Genomic DNA, 22147 nt, shown 5'->3' with positions numbered 1-22147 from the left:
GTTTAGATTGATGAGGGGAAAAAAACCTTTTAATACATTTTAGAATAAGGCTGTAACCAAACAAAATGTGGAATAAGTCAAGGGGATATTTTCTGAAGGCACTGTAGTTAAACTGGGATATGACTAAAGAGTTAATCAAAGTGATTTTTTTTCTTCAAATAGACAGGTAGTTTCCTTTCCATGGTAGCAAGATCTTATCTATTTTTGCTAACTTTCTATAAAAATGTATTTCTTTCAGAATTGTGCAAGGTTGGTAGAATCTTATAAAAAAGTATTCACAGCTGTAATGGCTGTCAAAGGTGCTTCCACCAAGTATTAACTCTGTGGTGTGAAGACATACTCAATCAATACAACCTCTATTTGTATTTCTTAGTAATTTGGGAAATGTTTTAAAAACATTTTTTTCACTTAAAAAATGTGGAATAGGTTATGTAGATCTATAGGATAAATGTAACCCTTTACAGATTTTAGAGTTAACCCTTTACACTCGTACGGGTTGAAAATGGCAGATTAGGACACTGATGGGTGCTTAAATTGGAACGAAGTAACTCTACAGTAACATGCAATATCTGACGTCAGAGCTCATGGTCTTCACTTCACAGCTCTAAATGGGAGACCCATAGGGCGGCGCACAATTGGCAAATCGTCGTCCGGGTTCAGCCCAACCTCACATTCAGTGAAAAACAAACGTGTAAACCATTTTTATTGACCAGAATGTAACTGAAAATACAATAGCAGCCTTGCCATTGTCCATCAATACCAAAACAGTTTTTTTTTTTCGTATAACATTTTGGGAAATGTATGTTGTCATTGTAAATGTACATTTTGTTGGCCAACCAAAATGAACAAAACGTTAACCCGTACAAAGGTTAGGGTGGAATTGTACTATGAGCTGGCTGAGTGTAAATACATGGCTCTGAGTGTAAGCAACTTTTCACTAGAAACTTTCTTGTGTTCAAATTACCGTCAGTGCGAAATAGCTAGAAAACTTTCGATTTCAACTTGGCTGCACCTAAGGTTATGAGAACGATAAATCAAGTGCAATACCTGCGTCGACCTGTGACGAGCAGCAAAACACCGGAAAGCTTCTAGCCTACCGGAAAGTTACAAGAAGAACAAGAATGGTTACCTCATCCGGTCATGTGACATTTGTTTATAGATTTTTCGCCCACACCAGATGTCTGGACCCTGGACAGATAACAGGTAGGTCGCCAGTTCGTCCCTTGTCAGAAATACAGAAAACATACACATTTGTTTTCGTGTTTGTTAAAGGGTTTGATTTAAAAAACGTGTTAAACCAGTAAGGAAGGTTACGTAACTAAGGTGAATAAAGAAAGTTGCATACACAACATAGAATGTGTGGATATTTTTGTTGCATTACTTGCATATATTTGGATATCATTCTCACTTATTATTTTAGCCACCTATACATTAGGCTATATATTCCCCTTTTTCCTCTTTGCATCTTCAAAGAAATGCACATTGCCACTCAATCTGTATTCATCTTGTGACATCTCCTTGGAAGAAGGAGAGAGGGACCCTAAGAGGAACCCTAGGAGGGACATAAAGGAATTGATGAAATCCTGATAAGACAGACAATCAGGTGAGAGGAGGTCCTAACTACTCAATAATCTAAATTGATCGAAACCTGTAGACACTGTAGCCTTTACGGACTGGAGTTGCACACATCATAGAACAACATGAAAAAGAAAGTGACAGACTAATAGTGCATTGTTGGTAAATGGTGACACACTGACTGATGTGCAAGTAATAATAATAAATATGTATTTGTTATGCAAAGTGATTTGTAGATCAGTCAGTCTGTGTGTGGAAGAGGATGAAGACCTTTAGTGACGTGCAGGACATAGTAAAACACATGCTATCAATGACATGCAGCTTTTCTCATAGACGGGAGGTTACTAAGTGAAGGAATGTGTTAGGATTGGAAGTTGTCTCTCTGTTTCTTTTGAGATGGTATGGCCTCTGAGGACCCCCAAGACCAACTGTATGAGGCTATTAAAAAGGTAGAACGCCTTGCTGAGGAGCTCAACCAAGAGGACCCACAAGCCCAACTGGATGAGGCCATTAATGAGGCAAAAAGGCTGGCTGAGGAGCTCAACCCAGAACAGGTAATGTAACCCCTCCCATACGTGCACAAATATTCACAACACAACCCCAGCACCACATCGTTATGATTTATCATTGCTTTTTGTTTGTCAAAGTAGACCCCACATGGCACAAATGTGAATTTAAACGTAGACTCTGTGATATGACCTGAACACGGGCATCAATGATATTGCCCATTGCCCATTAGGCACAAGGGTGTACTTGTTAGGATCCTTGTGAACTTCTACACATGTTAGCTGTGTGAGTGAGCCAGAACGTGGGTCTACTGCAGGTGCCTTTCCTCAGCTGACAAATCACTTCACCTTATGTGAAAATAAAAGTATTGCTTGTGCTCCATATTAGTGGGCCAGCCATGCTTGTGGGAGACCTTTATTAGTGGGCCAGCCATGCTTGTGGGAGACCTTTATTAGTGGGCCAGCCATGCTTGTGGGAGACCTTTATTAGTGGGCCAGCCATGCTTGTGGGAGACTTTTATTAGTGGGCCAGCCATGCTTGTGGGAGACCTTTATTAGTGGGCCAGCCATGCTTGTGGGAGACCTTTATTAGTGGGCCAGCCATGCTTGTGGGAGACCTTTATTAGTGGGCCAGCCGTGCTTGTGGGAGACCTTTATTAGTGGGCCAGTTGTGCTTGTGGGAGACCTTTATTAGTGGGCCAGCCGTGCTTGTGGGAGACCTTTATTAGTGGGCCAGCCATGCTTGTGGGAGACTTTTATTAGTGGGCCAGCCGTGCTTGTGAGAGACCTTTATTAGTGGGCCAGCCGTGCTTGTGGGAGACCTTTATTAGTGGGCCAGCCGTGCTTGTGGGAGACCTTTATTAGTGGGCCAGCCATGCTTGTGGGAGACCTTTATTAGTGGGCCAGCCATGCTTGTGGGAGACTTTTATTAGTGGGCCAGTTGTGCTTGTGGGAGACCTTTATTAGTGGGCCAGCCGTGCTTGTGGGAGACCTTTATTAGTGGGCCAGCCGTGCTTGTGGGAGACCTTTATTAGTGGGCCAGCCATGCTTGTGGGAGACCTTTATTAGTGGGCCAGCCATGCTTGTGGGAGACTTTTATTAGTGGGCCAGCCATGCTTGTGGGAGACCTTTATTAGTGGGCCAGCCGTGCTTGTGGGAGACCTTATTAGTGGGCCAGCCGTGCTTGTGGGAGACCTTTATTAGTGGGCCAGCCATGCTTGTGGGAGACTTTTATTAGTGGGCCAGCCATGCTTGTGGGAGACTTTTATTAGTGGGCCAGCCATGCTTGTGGGAGACCTTTATTAGTGGGCCAGCCATGCTTGTGGGAGACTTTTATTAGTGGGCCAGCCATGCTTGTGGGAGACCTTTATTAGTGGGCCAGCCATGATATTTTAAATTTACTTTTTAGGAAAATAAGAAGAAAAAGACAAACAAGGGATTAGGTTCAGATGGAGACAAAGGGATGAGAGAGGACAGATTGTTCCTCAAACCAGGAAGGCAACTACATCCACTTCTCTTGGTAAATTTCATCCCGTCTAGGTGTTTAATTTTATTCGTCCCTGATGTGACTTTTTCCTTTCAAACATGCTGTATCATAGCATATCAAACGTTTGTTGCCGTGCCATAGGCCTGTCTAGTACTATCTACCCACAGCACATAATACATTACATGCAGGTCTGATCCCACTTTTCCCTGTGTCTAACTGTTGTCTGTCTCTGATGAAAATACATATTTAACGAAAGGAGAGTCAGAACTCCAGCAAATCTTTTGAATTCAAAACCTTTTTATTATCATTTATTTCAGCTCCAAGGGCTAGTACATCAAGAGCCAGACTAGTGCAACATTTTGGGCCAGTCACTGAGGAGGAAGAATCAGGTATTGATGAGCGATTGACTATATTAATCTTTACAATTCCTTGTTATTCAGTGGCCTTGTAATTCATTTATTGTATTTTTATTAAATCTGTAATCGGTAGTTGAAACAATAACAAAGCACACTCCCCTCCCCTGTTTTGGTTAAAAGCTGAGTGATGGGGTTGGCGAAATGTAACCACTTTCAATTTATTGACAGAGCTATGGATGCAATAACTTACCATCAATGTTATTAAAATAATAGTTTTAACCATGTTTTAAGGCTATACAGTGTTTTTTTTACATTTACTTTGTTTGCAAACATTGACTAAAACAAGCTTATAGTTTGGGCTCTGATGGGTTACAACAGTTGAATTAAACTCATGAGGCATTAATAAGTTCTAATCTTCTAGAATCAATGGTATATATCATTAATATAAGTCCAAAAATGGCTTTATCAACTTCTGAATGCCCCTTTAAGTCTAATCCTTTCCTTTTTTGCAGATCTTATTTTAGAGACAAGGACCAGTGGATTGGAATCCACTCCAGTTTAAACATTTATGAAGAAATAGATATGTTTAAATTGTTTTACTTTCAAAATTGGGGTCATCTTGGTGTTACTGAATTATACAGCACTACATCTTTATTTTGACAGTGATGCAACATTTTTAAATGTGGCTCAAGTCTCCTGAATTTCAGATTTGAGATCAAATGTTTGATATGAGGTTACAGTACAGAATGTCACCTTTTATTTCAGGGCATTTTCAGACTTTTCTGATTTACCGTTTGGAAATGAAAGCACTTTATATGTCTAGTCCACCCCCTCCCCCCATTTGAAGATGTCAAGTATTTGGACACATATCACTTAGTGGGTTAAAGTTGTCAAATGTGTAGTATTTGGTCCCATATTCCTTGCACACAATGACTACATCAAGATCTTCTATTCTTACTTACAATAAAAGTGACTACATAATGACACATTATTCACCATTCAGTTCCTATTGGGCACAATATAATCTGAAACACAACCAAACAAGCTGTACAAGTTTGTAGATTCACAAGCTTAATGTAGTCATTGTGTTCTAGGAATATGGGCCCAAATACTAAACATTTGACAACTTTAATACATACATGAAATGTGTCTAAATACTTATGACATCGTCAAATGGTGGGGCTAGTTGCAAGTTTTATTAGTCGTATGTACAGGATACTGATGGTAACACCATCCAACGAAATGCTTGCTTGCAGGTTGCTTCTCGACAATGCAATTCAAAATGCTGGAGTATAGAGACTAATTCAACATTTTAGCATCACTGTCCAAATTCTTCTGTAGGAGAGTGTAATAACAACATCCTGGCAGAGATTTCTCCTGCACATTTCCTTTAATATGAAGCAATCTGCCATTCCACATTATGGAATTAATCTTAGTTGAATTCATTCAAATCCACTATTGTAAGGTTTACACAGTGTCGTTCCTTTTGCAACCACTGTCTGTAATTGTGGAAGCTGGAAGCATTTGCCTTTGGTCTTCCCTGTGGCTCAGTTGGTAGAGCATGGTGTTTGCAACTCCAGGGTTGTGGGTTCGATTCCCACGGGGGGCCAGTGCGGAGAAATAAAAAGAAAAAAAAAAATGTATGAAATGAAATGTATGCATTCACTACTGTAAGTCGCTCTGGATAAGAGCGTCTGCTAAAATGACTAAAATGTAAGGAGAGTTTACTCTGTAGTCAAAATACACTGAGTGTACAAAATATTCCTAATATTGAGTTGCACTCCCTTTTGCCCTCAGAACAGCCTCAATTCGTCAGGGCATGGACTCTACAAGGTGTCGAAAGCATTCCACAGGGATGCCGGCCCATGTTGACTCAAATGCTTCACACAGTTGTGTCAAGTTGGCTGGATGTCCTTTGGGTTGTGGACCATTCATGATATACACAGGAAAATGTTGATCGTGAAAAACCCAGCAGCGTTGCAGTTTTTGACACAAACCGTTGGACCTGGCACCTACTACCATACCCCGTTCAAAGGCACTTAAATATTTTGTCTTGCCCAGTCATCCTCTGAATGGCAGACATACACAATCCATGTCTCAATTGTCTCAAGGCTTAAACATCCTCCTTTAATCTGTCTCCTCCTCTTTATGTACACTGAAATGGATTTAGCAGGTGACATCAATAAGGGATCATAGTTTTCACCTGGTCAGTTTGTCAGGGAAAGATAATTTTTTGTACACTCAGTGTGTTTTTGCTGTTTTAAGAACATTCAGGATTTCTATTCGACGATGGGATCAAGTTCTATTGTTTGATATTCCAATTTAGACTTTACTCAATATTTTGGTCTGCCCTGTAATTGAATTTACTGTAGAATCAGAGTTTTTGGCTTGTCACACCATAGATTGTGCAGAGATATATTTGCTTTCACCTACTTACATCCCTATGTGCATTTTAATAGAGTCATTATATATATTTTTTATTTAATAATTTTCCCATTTTTATTGTGTTTTCAAAAAAGCAATACTTCAACGAGAAATTAACATCCTCCTAGCTGACTTAGAAGACCCTGAGTGTGCAAATCCTGCTGTGCCTGATGCATCATACAATTGGAATGTGAGGAAGGAACTCTCACAGGATAGGTGGAGGGAGTCCAGGCCTGAGATCGTAGATTCACTGCTGGCTGCAGAGAATGCTTCTCAGAAGATCTGTCAGTCATGCAATGTGAAAAGGGCTATTCTGCGATGTAGAGACTGTCTGCCGAAACAGCTTTACTGTGAAGACTGCGATGTCTCTACACATGCAAAGTTCCCCCTGCACAACAGAGTCCATGATCGAGGGATTCTACACACCCCTTCCTCCAACCACAGCCATATCTCTCCACAGTGATGGCAAATATGCACTTCACGAACAGGGTGTGTTTTATATTTTTTGGCGGTTGAATGTATTACATCAAAGTTCAAATGTATTCTTGTTTATTGTTGTATAAAATATTGTCCCTAGATTGTTTCTTACCATTGGACGTACCAGAGGTGATATGTGGTTGCCTGACAAGCACCATCCTTGTTGGCCCTGGGAAACATATAATCCTCGTAGGAATAAATGGTATGTGCAATATCTACAAGAACCAAACAGTGATGTAGCAATGCAATGTAAAACAACATTAATTCAGACTACATTTTTTTCCTCAAGGTCGCTACAATGTCACAGTGCCTGTGCTGACCTGCACAACCTGTCTCAGCACCTGGACAGCAAACTTGGCAGATCTGATAAAGAATAGGTACTGGCCTGCCACTGTCAACTGTGACACCATTTACCAGAGATCTGAGAAGCTCTTTTGAGGAGCTGAAAGTGTCAGCCCCAGGAATGTCCCGGCTGGTGTTTATGCGGATTTTGGAGCAGCGAACTGATTTCTTTGGCAGGGTAACAATCAATTATACTCAGCTTTACCAATGTATGACTTCAGGTTAACAATATGTTAGTTATGTTACACAAAGCGTTGTAACAAAATGTATTTCCAGTACTACAACTATGCTAAAACTGCAGGTCTCTTGCTACAGTATGTGTTAGCCTCCTACACCACTGTCCTACCATGCCCCTTATCTGTGCCCCTCTTGCATCCAATATTTCCTGCTCTTCACAACATAAGTACTCGTCCTAATTTTGCGTTGGCTTTCACCTGCTTTGCTGGCAACACTATGCACTGGCCCTGCTTTAACTCAAATCCAGTCAGCCATAGTGAATTATAGTACGTTTTGTTTATAGTATTGTTGTAACTTATTTCATATATTTCCCATATGTATTTTTCCCTTACCAGAACAGAATGATCTGTGGGGACACTTTTCAAAAAAGCTTCTTTGAGTGGATGTACTGCCGCTCTGTAATTGATCAAGTCTGCGATCTGTTCCCCCGGAATGCTTGCAGTGTTTGTAGATGGGAACAAGAAGCTGTATCGATTCAAAAAAGGGTATGTAAAACTATTCGTAATTGATCAAATAACACCGTACTCTATCATTTAAACAATCCAAACAAGGTTTGTCTTTTCTTTGTCCAGTGTGAAAGTTTTCAAATACAGTTGAGCTAATTATTATCTTAAATGTTTTTGAGTTTGTAATGAAATGAATTGAATTATCAACATTGTTATGTGTCCCCCAATCAGTTACTGAGGTTGATTTGCTATTTCATATGTCATATATTTAATGTATTTCATGCATCCTTTCAAGGACTGATGACAAAGGATTCTTTGATGGCGTATTTATTTGCAAGGATGAGGATGTGTCTGACTTTGAACTATGTCCATACAAAGACTAAACATGTATGTTTCCTGTGTATCTTCTAATCTGTGAAATAGGACTGGCCTCGGGCCATCTGACTTAAAGGCAGACTCGTTATACACTATTCCAATAAAAACATCATTTTGGAGAGATGGTAATCCTCTCTCTTCAAGTCCAGGGTCGTTACACCACTCCCTCTGTTCAGAAATGCAACACACTTTACAAGTGCTTGTTTTTTACAGTCAATTTCCAACTTCTGATCTCCATTGTAGCAAACACAGGGGGGTAGCTCAGCGCCCTCAGCTAGATTTTAAAAACCTTACCACTGTCCCGTTAACACTTCCCCCCCCCACAAAAAATGTAAACCTATACTCTTCTACTTCCTTGTCTAGGGTTATGGAAAAGGGGTATGTGGAGCATCCCAGTGGACAGCAGCTAAAGAGTCGTCAAGGAAAACAAAAGACAAACTTGATGAAGAGGGACTCACAGTTGCTGTTTGCCGCCACGAATACTTCTGAGGAGCCTCAACATGATGCGTAGAGAGATCTTTGCGTACCCACTGTTCTTGCAGAAGGAATTGTCTGGCAGCAGGAACATACAATTCATGTGTACGGATGTGATCTGCAACTTTTGACCATACTTAACCAAACAGAACCTCTACCGTCAGACAGGTTTGTTAAACTTCATGAATATTGAATTGCACACACTTCATTTCTCTTTCATTTCAAAGTCATGAAATGTAACAAATAATTCCATTCTCCTTGTATTGATGGCAGATGGATGCAAGAAAAGATACCATCTGCACAGAAAGATATTTGAAGAAAAGGCCAAATTGACAGCTGCCATGGAGTACAACACCCTTGTACCAGATTCAGCAATACCATCTGCAGATGAGATCCTTTCCCCAGACCTTCATGCATGACCTTGGGAGCTGCATGGACAAAGTAAGTAGTATGTTTGTGTGTCACAATAACTATGTTTCTGTTTTGCTATCTGTGTTTGTTCAGTTGCGCAAATACAGACAGCACTGCCATTAAAGTTACAAATCCACATTGCATTCTTATGAATTTACAGCTGACCTACTCACAAAGAAAATAGCCTTTGACCGGGTGATGCTCCTGAGACAGCTGAAGGAGGAGGAGTTAATTGTCCTAAAGGAAGTCAAGCAGCACTGGGAAAGCCTAAAGAGGGAATCGGAGAATGTGCAAGACCTTGCTTCACATGTGGCACCTGACCTAAGCAGGCAAAGTAGGGGAACTTTCATTAATATGTACAATTGATGTTGGCAACCTGTAACTGCTATTGTATTTAAGGAATACTTCATTGTATTTACCCTACACATTACGATTGTTGGTGTTAGGCTGGCAATTGAATCAGTCGGAAGCTGGGAGCAGAGGTCTCTTCTCCATGCTTCAGAGGAGAGTCAGCAGCCTCAGAAGACACCAGGACTCTGTCAAACTGATATACAGCAAAGCTATGGGCCCAAGACACCTCCCTCCTAGAAAATAACTTCATAGATGACCTCCTGGAAGAGGACCTAGATGACATCTATGACAGCATCCACTACAGCTCTGATGACGAGGAATCTATCACAGACTGAAGGTGTTCGTTTGGGTGGGTGCAGTTTGCACTGGGTGAAAAGTGATTCCATTTGTTTTGCATATGTGCTTTATCTGCCTTCCAAAGGAAAAATAGTTTGAACATTTTATGGAAAATAAACTTATGTTTCTTCCTTGTTGACAATGTGATCATGTGACACAGATTTGAGAAGGGCGCTAGTCTGTTACTGCTTTTGCCCGGTTACATGACCAGGTCCGATGCACCCCTTTAAATGGCCAGTCTGCAGTTGCTACATCCACTTTTGGATTCTTGAAGAATATAATTTATAAATGCCTCATGAACATAGTTCAACTGCCGTACCCCATCAGATCTCAAAATATATATATATATATATATTTACTCCAATGTGTGTAAACAAAGTAAATGTAAACATACACTAGCATGTGTGAAACTCATTCCACGGGTGAGCCGAGTGTCTGCAGGTTTTCGCTCCTCCCTTGATTGATGAATTAAGGTCACTAATTAGTAAGGAACTCCCCTCACCTGGTTGTCTAGGTCTTAATTGAAAGGAAAAAACTAAAACCAGCAGACACTAGGCTCTCATTGGAATGAGATTGACATCAATGGACTATAGCCTGGAAACATGGTTTAAACTATGGTTACATTTCTCCAGCCCCATCCCTCTGCTTTTTACAGAACCATTGGCGGGGAGAACGATTTATTGTTTCACCTGCTGATTTCAGATTTAAACATTGTTAAACTGTAATGTACTGTGCTCGTGTGCTTATTAGTTTAGTTAATAAAAAACTAAAACAGGTTATCCTTGTCTTCAAGTAATCATTTGCATCCTGATGGAGCTACATCAGTACATTAGTCATGGGCTTTTAAGTCAACAATTACTTATGTATGTATGAGATGTACAAATGCTTACCTAGTACTGAGTACTTTGACCAGTTACTACTTTACTCTCGTAGTTTTCGAGAGGGCTACTTTACTTGTACTTGAGTACAAGAACTGACTCCCATCAGCTGCAGATGAAACAGGTTAGTTGAAAAATGTTGCCTAGAATCTAGAGGCACTTGCAATGAATCATCAAAAGTATGGACACAGCATGATTGAAGTGATTATTGTATTTTATTATGCTGACCCAATTATGACCCATGACATATTTTGGGGAGAATAATGCATAGCCCTTGTGTGTTAAGCTGCAAACTTGGAAATGTTCCTATTGAAATGGGAGTTGTCCCATCCTGAACAGGCCAGTTGTAAGTGACATACTCTTAACGGTACTATTAGCAACACCGTATTATTAAAATTAGATGAAAAAAATGAAACTTCTGCAGGCAGGTCTGACATAGTGGGAGAATTTTGAACATGCACGTATATATATATATATATATATATATATCTGCGTGGTCACAGCGTTTGGCCACGTCTTCGGTTGGGTCGTTCGGTCAGAGTTTGTTTTGGTTATGTGCGTCGCAATGCCCGTGACGTAATAGACTATGTTTCAGAATTTTCTGATTACATTTTTAAACTATTCATAAATTATTTTTGCGCAATGTTACTTTCATTTGAATGTCGTAAACATTGTCGGATTCTATTAAATAATTGATGTAACAGATACATTCTTATGTTACAGAAACCGTAAAAGTTGTGAACTACAAATGTGGCGCCAATTTGTAGTTTTTTCTTACTAACCCTAACCGGTTTGTTCTTTATCAATATCTTCGCCAATATCATTCTAATTGATGTGTAGAATGATATGTACATTCATTAGGACATACATAACGCTGTACTGCATCAGCACATGCCAATTCAATGTCTGAAGTAGTGCACTTTTTGAAATGTGTTTTTCGTCATAACTATTTAAGCTTGACATGTGATTCTTTTGATTTAATAAGGTCCCCTTACTAAACCTTCATGTCAAATAACGTTCGGATATGTTAATCTATTCTTGATTTTTTTTAAATCATCAAAATTTGGGAAAAAGTCAACTGTTGGTGGGGCTACTGAGCACCCCATGGCCACCAGGGGTATGGGATTGCATAATTATGTCTAATTCATGCATAGGATTATTTGTGCCAAGCCATAAGACTGAGCTACAAAAAACAACCAAAACATATTTTTGGGGGACTCTATGTCCAGACCTGACCTCTTACAAAGGTTTCTAGGGGTGTATAAAGGTTCATGGCAGAAAACAAGTGTATGTATAGAAATGCTTATATAAACGTTGTTACATCGATAGTGACGCTTCTAGAAGTTCAAAAATAGACATTCAACAGTCAGTATGTGGCCTTTCAACCCCGATACCCATTACCCACATGGCCCCACAAGGCCCCATAACCGCTCTATTGCCATGGTCCTCGGCACATCATATTCCTGATAAGCAACAATGTTGAAAATGTATTCTCACTGCCTATTCTAAAAAAGCAGTTGTGGAATGATTTGGCTTTCACCTCCATTAAATATTTTCCGTGGACAACTAGCCTAGAGACCAAGCAGATAGACGGTCTGCCTCTATGCGCTAAACATGCTGCATGCCAATATGACTCAGGGTTAGGCCTATATCCAACAGAAAAAATGCAGGTCAAATAATATATGTAATAGCATTATATATACTGTATATATAATCCATACATATGTAAACTATGTTGATATATACGTAGTCCTATGAATTATAATATATAGCCTAGCTACGCCTAGCCTACAGGCCTATAATAAACTTTGATATGAATTGTGAAGTTCAAGGTCAGTCGGCCAAAATGCTACATTCTCATCACTTTTGATGATTCTTTTCTCATTACTGAGACATTCACTAAGTACTACAGTTGATCAGCCCAATCCACTGCTCATATCTAATGTATCAACATTGCACTATGTGCCTAGGCCTCTGGTCAAAAGTAGTGCACTTTCAAGGGAATAGGGTGGCATTTGGAAAGAAATGATCCAGTACCTTTACTAACAGTCTTCCAGTAGAAAAACAGAAGGAAACAAGTGACCTTTAAGTCTCAGATTTCCATAATTTTTTTCCCAAACAGAATATTGTAGCTTTACTATATTGGAAAAGGCCCAGGTAAAATGAAGAACTGTGTATGTTAACCTGTGCGCCTTTTTTAATAGTGCGCTGGAGTTTTATTTCAGGACCACGGACAGCTACTGTTAGCTTGTGCGGCAGAAATGCAGGGTATGCCGTGGCGAGTTCAGAACCACGACAGTGGAGACTGGAGAGCGTCACTAACAACAAAAACGAAGACCACAAGATGATTTTTGCCTACTGTAAACTTTGGCATTTCAAATCACAATATGACTCTGTGATTTTCAACCATCTGACCTTCTACTGTCTGATTCACATAGCCTGATTTATGTTTGTTCTTTATTATATCAACTGATTGCTTCTGTATGGGGTGCTTTGGCTGAACGAACAACACGTTTGATCTGGAGAAAAATAGACTATTAAACTTGCAAATGAACTGTCTTTAGTAAATATAATTGTATCTATTCCATAAGATAATCAGCTATGTGCATTGTGTTATAGAAATGGGCATAGACTAAAGGTAAAAAATGAGAGTGAAATTAAACGTGTATATTTAATAGCATAGTAAAATGAATCAATACAAACATAAAAGACAAAAATACTCAACTTCTGACTACTTTAATACATATATAAGTGAATTTACCACAATACGTTTGGTCCACTAAAATGAGGGGGGGGGCTATGTAGAAAACGTGCTGTAATTTCTAAACAGTTCACCAGATATGGATGAAAATACCCTCGAATTAAAGCTAATTGTCTGCACTTTAACCTCATAGTCATTGCATAATTTCAAATACAAAGTGCTGGAGTACAGATCCAAAACAACAACAAATGTGTCACTGTTGCAATACTTTTGTAGCTCACTTTATATGAAGAATATCTAAATGCATATTCTCATGAAACTGATTGAGATCAAATGGTTGGCATGCTGACGCTCCATGAATGTTTCAATGGTAAATCATGGTGAATTTGACCAAACATTTATGATTGACAGGGATACATGTGAAGGGAGAGTGAGGAATACATTTGTGCATAAAGTAGGTTAAACTGGAGAAACGCGGTCCTCGGCATTGATCCAGTCATCGTCCCATTTCTTGCCACTGTAAGACAAGAAAGAAAACATAAAAAGGAATGTCATGTTTTTAAGCAGAAATAGAAAATAAATCATTCAATAAATAATCGTGAGCAAGGGTTGCACCTATTCCTTTCAAAGGGTTTTATGATTTTTGGTTGCACCTAATCTCACGTTGGTCAAGTGCCTTCTCCTCTCAAATATAATATTTCAACTACATAAAGTACCTTGCAAAAGTATTCATAGCCCTTGGATTTCTTCACATTTTATTGTGTTACAACGTTGGAGTGTGTCACGACTTCCGCCGAAGTCGGCTCCTCTCCTTGTTCGGGCGGCGTTAGGCGGTCGACGTCACCGGCTTTCTAGCCATCGCCGCTCCATTTTTCATGTATCCATTTGTTTTGTCTTGTTCCCTGCACACCTGGTTTTCATTCCCTAATCACACTGCATGTATTTATTCCTCTGTTCCCCACCTATGTCTTTGTGTGAAATTGTTTTGTTACGTGTTTAGTGTGATGCGCCAGACTGGTTTTCTCCCGGGTATCGTATTTTGACCCGTTGTATGTATTTGTCATACATTTTGTATATTTGTGAGTGTTTTCGCGCTTGTTTACTTTTACATATGGCTGGAGGTTTTTGGACGCAGTTGCCTCTGTCTTTTGTGCCTCTGCCAAATAAAGTGCGCCTGATCACAACTCACTGCTCTGCTGCACCTGACTTCGTACCAGTAGCGCATAACCTTGACAGAGTGAAATGGATTTAATTTCGATTTTTTTTTGTCAACAAGCAACTCAAAATGGTGTACTCTGTCAAAGTGGAAGAAAATTAAGATTTTTTTATAAAGGCATGCCTAAATTAGTTCACGAGTTACATTTGACTTAACAAATCACATAATATGTTATATGGACTCAATAGGGGTTGACATTCGTTTTGAATTAACTACCCATACCTTTGTACCCCATACATAGAACATCTGTAAGGTCCCTCAGTCAGGTATTGAATTTCAAGCACAGACTAAACTACAAAGACCAGGGAGTTTTTCTAAATCCTCATAAAGAAGGGCAGTGATTGGTAGATGGGTAACAATAACAAATCAGACATTGCATATCTCTTTAAGCATGATCAAGTTAATAATTATGGTGCGGATTATGTATTAAACCACCCAGACACATCAAAGATAGTCGTACTTCTGAACTGAGCTGCAGGACATGAATGAAACTGCTCAGGGGTGTTACAATGAGGCCATTGGTGATTTTACAGTTACAGGCTGTCATGGTAGAAAACCTGAGGATGGATCAACATCATTGTAGTGACTCCACAATAATGACTTAAATTACAGTGAAAAGAAGAATACAAATATACAGAATAAAAAAAAATCTAATCACGCAACAAGGCACTGGTATTAATACTGAAAAGAACTGCAAAGGAATTTACTTTCTGGCCTAAATGCAAAGCCTGCTTTCCACCAGACACTGGGAGAGGAATTCACCTTTCAGCAGTACAATAACCTACAACACAATGACAAATCTACACTGGAGTTGATTACCAAGACGACAGTGAATGTTCCTGAGTTGCCAAGTTCAAGTTTGGACTTAAATCTGATTGGAAATCTATTGAAGACTTTTAAATTGTTGTCTAGACATGATCCCCAACATATTGACAGAGCTTGAAGAATTCTAAAAAGAATAATGGGCTAATTTTGTACAATCCTGGTGTGTTAAGCTCTAAAAGACTTACCCAAGAAGACTCACAGCTGTAATCACTGTCAAAGGCGTTTCCAAGGGGTATGACTACTTTTGCAAGGCACTGTAACGTCCAATACCAAGGTACAGCCAAAACCATTGTATTTGGAGAGTGAAGATAAAATGTGAAATTTGGATCCATACTCCAGAATTTAGTATTTTAAATAAAAGGTTTCATGTACTACAACTTTAATACACTTCACACAAGTGAATATGTCCAAATACTTATGGCTTCTTCAAATTGGGGGGACTATATACATGAAGTGATTTCCTTTCTAAATTGTAAAAAGGTGCCCTGTACTATCACCTCATATGAAACATTTGATCTCAAATCCAAAATGCTGGAGTTTAGAGTAAAATTTTACATTTTAGCTTCATTGTCAAAATAAATATGGTGTTGGTTGTACAGTATATCCTCAATTCATTCTAGGAGATTAGATGAAGTAACATACCATCCAGAGCATGGCTTCCACCTCACTTTCTGCTCCTGACCCTTTATTATGCAACAAATACAAATGTCTGTTTGATTTTAAATCTGCACCATGCAGAAATTGCTCCACAATGTCATGGTAGCTAATATCAGCTGTTTGAAGCTGTTGTACAAAACCAAAGTAAAAGACTCAATAACAAAACTTAGGAACGGGAAGCATAGAAATAAGGCACACAGTAGAACAGATCTACCGCTTCTTAGACTTGCTTTCAAGTAGAATGATGATCTGTAACTATCATTTCTATGTGAATTTGGTCAGGCCACCCAAAAAGTTACATATTGCCACTTTAACTACAAGGTCTATGCACTGCAAGTTAACTACAATTGGTGTTGCACTAGGATTAGCCTGTAAATACAGTCCCAGGAATTTAAATGTACTGCAGATTTACCTCCTTTGAAGTTCTATTGGCAAGAATCTTGAGAATAGGGAAAATCGTTTGCCCCGGATGCACTGGACACTCTGAAACAATGAATCCATGTATTTATTTAATCACCACCCACCAGAACATGAATAAAGTTAGCGGGACAGTCATTTGCATTATTCATTTTACATCTATGCCTAGCCTTAGACTACACTCTTAGAAATGGTTATTTGGCTGTCACCTTAGGAGAAACCTTTTTGGTTCCGGGTAGGACCCTTTTGGTTCCATGTAGAACCCTTTGTCTTAAGGGTTCTACATGGAACCAGAAGGGTTGTCCTTTGGGGACAGCTGTTGGAATCCTTTTTTCTAAGAGTGTACAGTATGCCTGCCTCCTGAAAAGTAGGGGACTATGAATCACTGGAATTGTTTCATTAATTTATTAAAAACATAAATGAAGTTATTGACATCATTAACATTTATGAATAAACAATATAAGTTAGATACTGATTTATGTTTTTGCATGTAGTCATATTTCCTCTTCCTTGGTCGGTGTTGGATGGGGTTGGATGGGATTGACTGTGTCATGCTCAGCGAGTTGGAGGGTTTTTTGACGGTGACAGGGTGACAGGACTTTCTCCCCGTCTTCTTTGGCTTGGTTTGGGTGTAGCTGGTCTTCTGGGCAGTGGGGGATATCGGGGGTTTAACCTGGTTGGGGATGGGGGTGTAGCTGGTCTCCTGGGTGGTGGGGATATCGGGGTTCAACCTGGTTGAGGATGGGGGTGTAGCTGGTCTCCTGGGTGGTGGGGGATTATTGGGGGTTCAACCTGGTTGAGGATGGGGGTGTAGCTGGTCTCCTGGGTGGAGGGGGATATCGGGGGTTCAACCTGGTTGAGGATGGGGGTGTAGCTGGTCTCCTGGGTGGTGGGGGTTATTGGGGGTTCAACCTGGTTGAGGATGGGGGTGTAGCTGGTCTCCTAGGTGGTGGGGGATATCGGGGGTTCAACCTGGGTGAGGATGGGGGTGTAGCTGGTCTCCTGGGTGGTGGGGGATATCGGGGGTTCAACCTGGGTGAGGATGGGGGTGTAGCTGGTCTCCTGGGGAGCAACTGTATCAGAGAGTTCTTAGGCAGCAACAGGAGGAGGGTTGGAGGGTTGTAGTGTGGGGGCATGGGTGTTGATTGCCACTGTGAAATAGAACATATTAAGGGAATGGGACAGACAAGTGGGCAACAGTTTCCATTGGCAGAGGTGAGCATGTTTATTTAAGCAATAAGGCCCGAGGAGGTGTGGTATATAGCAATATACCACAGCTAAGGGCTGTTCTTACGCATGACGCAATGCGGAGTGCCTGGATACAGCCCTTAGCCGTGGTATATTGGCCATATACCACAAACCCCCGAGGTGCCTTATTGCAGTAAAAATTAATGTTTTGTCATACGGTCTGATATACCAAGGCTTTCAGACAATCAGCATTACGGGCTGGAACCACCCAATTTATAAATAAACTTTTACACAGGATATGTGAAAAGAATGTGTTGAAATGTTGCTTGCCTGAACTAACTCCTCTACTTTAATAATAACAATAATTATACATGAAACATACATAGCTTTACAACTGTAGAAACTAACAATGTCACGACACCTATGGAAGGTGGCGCCCCTCCTCGCCCGGGCGGCGCTCGGCGGTCGTCGTCGCCGGCCTACTAGCTGCCACTGATTTATGTTTCACGTTCTGTTAGTTAGGCCTAGGTTAGTTACGCACCTGTTTTGTATTAGTTGTTAGTGGGGAAGGGTATTTAGCCTAGCTAGTTAGGTTTGTAGGGGATTGTTTGTTGTCCGGGTTGTATGTTGTTTATGAGGATCAGTGTTTTTCCCTCTTGGGATTACGAAGTATTGTTTTGGGCTGCGTCCCTGGTTATCGTTCGTAAGAGGGTGGTGCCTTTTATTTAGCACACCCTGCACTCCGTTCTTTTGTCATTTTTTCCGTGCAAATATTTATTAAAAGTGTATTCCCGGAATCATCTGTCTCCTGCGCCTGTCTCCACCTCTCCTGATTCCTCAGGCCACCCATTGTGACAAACAAACAATAAATAATCTAACTAAACAACAGCAGACTAAAGAAAAGGAAGAAAAACATTAAACAAAATACTTTGGCGCAAACATGCATCCTTTGTCCTGATCTTGTCCACATTCTGATTGTGCCCACATTTTTAGAAATGCGTCTACACGTGGTCTTGTCAGTCCACTGTGTCCGCATTGTGAACAGATTTACTGGTCCCGCCTTGTATGCTAATCTTTGACAGATATTCTTTCAAAATAATACTTATTTATTTATTTTAAGACACATATATATTCCATAAGTCAATGGTGCCACCTGTCAATGATTTTAGAAGACGGGATGATTTTAATGGTTTCACTGTCAACTCCAGATGCGGTCAGGAAAATCGGATCACAATGCTTCTTTTAATCCTTTACACCTGTCTGAAAATGTGGGAACAATCAAACTGTGGACAAGATCAGGACATATAATGCATGTTAGAACCAGGTATAAACGGGGCTAAATAGAGGTAGGAAGGGCTCAAGGAAAGGGTGTGATGTGTGAGTATGTGAGTGAAACAGCAGGTGAGTGAGCGAGCAGGTGTTGCGCGTATGTGTGAGTGTGTGTGTGCGAGGGTGTGAAACAGAAGAGGTGTGTGTGGGAATGGTGGAGGGGGAGGGAAGGGTAGGCCATGGTGAAGAGGTGGGTTTTTTAGGCGGGACTGAAAGATGACGATGGACTCAAGAGCCACGGATGGCTGGGGGGAGGGAGTTCCAGAGCCTAGGAGCAACCCTGGAGAAGGCCCTGTCACTGAAACTCTGGAGCTTGGACCTGGGGATGACAAGGTGGCCAACTGTGGTTGAGCGGAGAGAGCATGAGGGCTGGTAGGAGAGAAGAAGGTCAGAGAGGTCAGGGGTAGCAAGGTGGTGGAGAGCTTTTTAGGTCAGAAGGATCTTGTAATTAATGCGGTGGGAGACAGGGAGACAGTGGAGTTCACAGAGGATGGGGGTGATATGCTGCCAGGATGATTTAGTGTGGGTTAGGAGATGGGCTGCTGAGTTTTGAACCATTTGGAGCTTATCGAGGGAGTTTGTGTTAGTGCCGGGGAGTAGTGAGTTGCAATAGTCTATTCGGGAGAAGAAGAAAGCATGGATGAGAGTTTCAGCCAGCAGGACAGGAGAGGGAGGGGCTGACTTTGGTGAATTTGCATAAGTGGAATAATTTGGTTTTTACAGTCTGACGGATGTGGTGGTTGAGGGATAGGGTCTTAAGGTAGACAAACATACATATTTCTGTCCAAATACCTTTCACAATTGCCTCATACAACCTTTGGATTGCTGCCATTGAGGTCTGACACAGTGCAGTTGACGACAAAATGTTATCCTTCCTTTTGCTGAGGAGTAGCAGGGGGTACACTCCTACCTTGTGGAACCTATGTACCTGGAATCATTAATGACAAAATAACTTCCAGAAACACAACAAATATCAGTCAAATAATGACATTTAGATTTACAGTCTTAAATGAGACAACAACAATGAGACAACAAATAAGTGCATAGGGCCTATCATTTCCCTAAGCTAGAAATGCAGAAATCTTTTGAGGAAAACATAATAAAGCTTACCAGCTTGTTTGCTGCGTTAACCAAGGTTGCATATCTTCCATGTTTCATTGTCTTATTTGCCCATGTAAAGTGTCTTTGTATAGCTGGTGAGATGAGTCAGGCGCAGGACAGCAGATATGAGTCATGAAAGCAATTTTACTCAATAATATCACAATACACGTTGTAAAAATACAAGGCCACAAAATACGGACCGCAATACAATAAACAATTACTCACCAAAAAACATAGGGGAACAGAGGCTTAAATAATGAACAAGTAATTGGGGAATTGAAACCAGGTGTGTAAGACAAAGACAAAACAAATGGAAAATTAAAAGTGGATCGGCGATGGCTAGAAGGCCAGTGACGTCGACCGCCGACCGCCGCCCGAACAGGGAAAGGGACCGACTTCGGTGGAAGTCGTGACAGTACCCCCCCCTTGACGCACGGCTCCAGTAGCGCGCCGACACCGACCTCGGGTATGACCCGGAGGATGAGGCGCAGGGCGATCCGGATTGAGACGGTGGAACTGCCGCAGCAACGAAGGGTCCAAGACGTCCTCCACCGGCACCCAGCATCTCTCCTCCGGACCGTACCCCTCCCACTCCACGAGGTACTGAAGGCCCCTCGCCCGACGCCTCGAGTCCAGGATGGCTCGAACAGCATACGCCGGGGCCCCCTCGATGTCCAGAGGGGGCGGAGGAACCTCTCGCACCTCAGACTCCTGGAGTGGACCAGCCACCACCGGCCTGAGGAGAGACACATGGAACGAGGGATTAATACGGTAATCTGGGGGAAGCTGTAACCTGAAGCATACCTCGTTCAGTCTCCTCAGGACTTTGAATGGCCCCACAAACCGCGGACCCAGCTTCCGGCAGGGCAGGCGGAGGGGCAGGTTTCGGGTCGAGAGCCAGACCCGGTCCCCCGCCTCACTGCGGTGGCGGTCGGCGCTCGCCTTCTGCCGCCTCACGGCCCGTTGCCGTGAGGTGCACATGGGCGGCGTCCCAGGTCTCCTCCGAGCGCTTAAACCATTCGTCCACCGCAGGAGCTTCGATCTGGCTCTGATGCCAAGGTGCCAGAACCGGCTGATACCCCAGTACGCACTGGAAGGGAGAGAGGTTAGTGGAGGAGTGGCGGAGTGAGTTTTGGGCCATCTCTGCCCAGGGGATGAACACCGCCCACTCCCCTGGCCGGTCCTGGCAATATGACCGCAGAAACCTACCCACATCCTGGTTTACTCTCTCCACCTGCCCGTTACTCTCGGGGTGAAAACCTGAGGTGAGGCTGACCGAGACCCCCAGACGTTCCATGAACGCTCTCCAGACCCTGGACGTGAACTGGGGACCGCGATCAGAGACTATGTCCTCAGGCACCCCGTAGTGCCGGAAAACGTGAGTGAACAGGGCCTCTGCAGTCTGTAGGGCCGTAGGGAGACCGGGCAAAGGGAGGAGACGGCAGGCCTTAGAAAACCGATCCACAATGACCAGGATCGTGGTGTTGCCCTGTGAGGGAGGAAGATCCGTCAGGACGTCCACCGACAGGTGCGACCACAGCCGTTGTGGAACGGGTAGGGCTTGTAACTTCCCTCTGGGCAGGTGCCTAGGAGCCTTGCACTGGGCGCACACCGAGCAGGAGGAAACATAAACCCTCACGTCCTTGGCCAAGGTGGACCACCAGTTAGAGGTCGACTGATTAATCAGAATAGTCGATTGATTAGGGCCGATTTCAAGATTTCATAACAATCGGTAATCTGTATTTTTGGCCGCCGATTTTAAATATATATATATATATATATATATATTTTTTTTTAACTAGGCAAGTCAGTTAAGAACACATTCTTATTTTCAATGACGGCCTAGGAACGGTGGGTTAACTGCCTTGTTCAGGGGCAGAACAACAGATTTTTACCTTGTCAGCTTGGGGATTCAATCTTGCAACCTTACGGTTAACTAGTCCAACGCTCTAACCACCTGCTTTACATTGCACTCCACGAGGAGCCTGCCTGTTACGCGAATGCAGTAAGAAGCCAAGGTATGTTGCTAGCTAGCATTA

General features: G+C 41.8%; 2 long non-coding RNA genes across 7 annotated transcripts; one reads left to right on the top strand and one right to left on the bottom strand.

Moving 5' to 3' along the window:
* The first annotated feature begins 964 nt into the window (after positions 1 to 964).
* LOC123726646 (uncharacterized) lies at positions 965 to 10573 on the top strand. 6 transcript variants are annotated; one of them, XR_006758715.1, is made up of 13 exons: positions 966 to 1203; positions 1526 to 1603; positions 1972 to 2129; positions 3490 to 3600; positions 3885 to 3956; positions 4436 to 6836; positions 6925 to 7026; positions 7114 to 7344; positions 7739 to 7888; positions 8588 to 8866; positions 8972 to 9139; positions 9270 to 9443; positions 9556 to 10573. It is a non-coding gene; the product is annotated as an uncharacterized lncRNA (long non-coding RNA). The 6 variants fall into 6 exon arrangements; XR_006758716.1 differs by having other exon boundaries at positions 971 to 1203; positions 1474 to 1603; positions 7744 to 7888; XR_006758714.1 differs by having other exon boundaries at positions 971 to 1203; positions 1474 to 1603.
* Positions 10574 to 16890: 6317 nt separating this feature from the next.
* LOC106568673 (uncharacterized) lies at positions 16891 to 20469 on the bottom strand. Its single transcript, XR_006758675.1, has 4 exons — positions 20334 to 20469; positions 20118 to 20200; positions 19800 to 19935; positions 16891 to 17641 (listed from the first exon to the last, which is right to left on the bottom strand). It is a non-coding gene; the product is annotated as an uncharacterized lncRNA (long non-coding RNA).
* Between the last annotated feature and the right edge of the window lie 1678 nt (positions 20470 to 22147).

Source organism: Salmo salar, chromosome ssa14 (assembly GCF_905237065.1).
Source record: "Salmo salar chromosome ssa14, Ssal_v3.1, whole genome shotgun sequence".
In the NCBI taxonomy this organism is placed as follows: Eukaryota; Metazoa; Chordata; class Actinopteri; order Salmoniformes; family Salmonidae; genus Salmo; species Salmo salar.
The sequence above is the reverse complement of the archived record's forward strand: the minus strand, read 5'-3'. Positions and strand labels throughout refer to the sequence as shown.